Genomic DNA, 2,307 nt, shown 5'->3' with positions numbered 1-2,307 from the left:
CAAAACATGAAGTATCAGGGTGGCTGCTGATTGATATGACTAACTCCCTTTGCCTAGATAATGGCGCTCAGGATCAGGTCAACTTTATCAGAAACGGAATGAACCAAGGTTCATAAAGACCTCAAAGCAAGTATCTTTTTTCATTATAGGAAGCCAGAAAGCAGACTTCTTTATTAACAATAATGTCAGGAGTATTGAAATTTAGAATGAACTGGGACTGGCATGGTAAACATACAAAGAGAGACAGAGAGAGAGAAAGAGAGATTTTAGCAAATATATTAGGAAAAAGAGGAGGATCAAGTAAGAGGTAAGAACGTTCCTTTGGGTAGATCTGAGACAATCAGAGCTGCTCAACTTTTATTTCGATTTCATTTCCCCAAAGACATATCATCTTTGGAATACAAAGGGGTCAGAGATGGCCAATAAGGAAGTAAGGAGAAAGCTGAGGTGCTAAGTTCAACTCACCTGGCCCAAATAAATTACATCCTAAGTGACTAAAAGGAATGGAGGATTTGATCGCTAAATCTCAGTGATATCTGAGGTAGAACAGGACAAGGACTGGAGAAGGGCAAAAGTCCCAATATTCCAGAAAAGAGAATGGAGTCTTCAACTCCACCAGTGAACTTGATTTCACTTCTCAACAGATTTTAGAATGTAGGAATATAGGAACAGCTAGTAGGCAGCCAGAAAAGGAAGCAATAATCACAAAGAAGGGTCAATACAGCTTCCACAAGAAGAGGCCATGCTAGACTGAGCGTATTTCATCTTTTTGGACACACAGATGAGGGTAGGAGGGAGACGGGAACAAGTATCTATTAATTGCCTACTATGTACTAAGCACTTTACAAGTATTTTAAAAATTTTAAGTATATTTTTATTTTGCTAAATATTTCTCAATTACATGTGAAATTTTAATAATTATTTTTCAAAATTTTATATTCCAAATTCTTTGCCTCCTTTCCATTTCTCTCCCTGCTCAAAAAGTCAAGCAATTTGATGTTGATTATACACGTGAAGCTATGCAAAGACTATATTCCAAATTAGCTATACTGCAAAAAAAAACCAAAAGCCAAAAAAAATAGAAAAATAAAAAATGTAGCGTGCTTCCATCTGCATTCAGAGTTCATCAGTTCTCTCTCTGGAGGTGGATACCACTGTTCATCATGGGCACTTTGGAACCATCTTGATCTTTGTCTTAATCAGATCTGATCATCCTAACAATATTGCTGTTCCTGCGTACAACGTTCTCCTGGTTCTGCTCACTTTATTTTGCCTAAGTTTAGAGAAGCACTTTATTTTATTTGCTATTCACGACAGCCCAGGGAAGTAGGCACTATTATGATCCCCATATTATGGTTGAGGAAACTGAGGCTGTGACTTGCTGGGGAGTCACACAGCTAGTGTAACAGGCTGGATATGAACTCAAGTCTTCCTGACTCCAGGCCCAGCACTCTATCCACCATGTCACCTGGGGGAATGCGGTAGATTCCTATAATTTAGCAAAACATTCAATAAAATCTTTCACGTTACTCCTGTGGAAAAAAAGTGTATCAGTGACTTCATATTCAAATAGAATCCCGTGGACTGCATATTGACTTAGAAAACCACAAATTAACATTATCTATATTGTATGGTATTTTTAATATTATACTTATTATATATTATAAATATATAAATTCGTATATATAGAATTGTAAATACAGAACTATTATATAATATTTAATATTATTTATGAAACATTTCCCATTTGTATTTTCATCTGTTTGCCTGAGTTTGACATCTCTGTGTACATAGCAATACAATTAGGTGAATCCACAACTGGTTGAATGGCAAGATCCTAAAGACTAGTCATTATTGATTTTCTGTCAATGAGAGCCCAGTTTACTGCTGTACTGTATGTTGGCTTTGCAGCCAAAAGATCCAACTTCAGATCCTGACTCTAATCAAATCATTTAACCTATCTGGGCTTGAGATAACATGATGAGGTTGGACGTGATGACCCATTTGGGCCCTATAATCAATCCCAAGAAACTGGAAGAAGGCTGCAGTGGAGAACTACTTGACCCTGTGCTGTTTAACATTTTGTATAAGTGATTTCTATACAGGTATAAATGGGAAGCACCAAATCTTCAGAAGACCTAAAGCTAGAGAAGATGGCTAACAGACCATGATGACGATCTGAATATGAAAATACTTAATTAGGTTAAATCTAATAAGATGAAATAAAACATTAATGCAACATTTTATACTCTGTTTCAAAAAAATTCAGTTCCATAAATGCAAGATGGCAGAGGCATGGTGAGGTAA

The sequence above is a fragment of the Notamacropus eugenii genome, chromosome 1, assembly GCF_028372415.1.
Source record: "Notamacropus eugenii isolate mMacEug1 chromosome 1, mMacEug1.pri_v2, whole genome shotgun sequence".
Lineage (NCBI taxonomy): Eukaryota > Metazoa > Chordata > Mammalia > Diprotodontia > Macropodidae > Notamacropus > Notamacropus eugenii.
The sequence above is the reverse complement of the archived record's forward strand: the minus strand, read 5'-3'. Positions refer to the sequence as shown.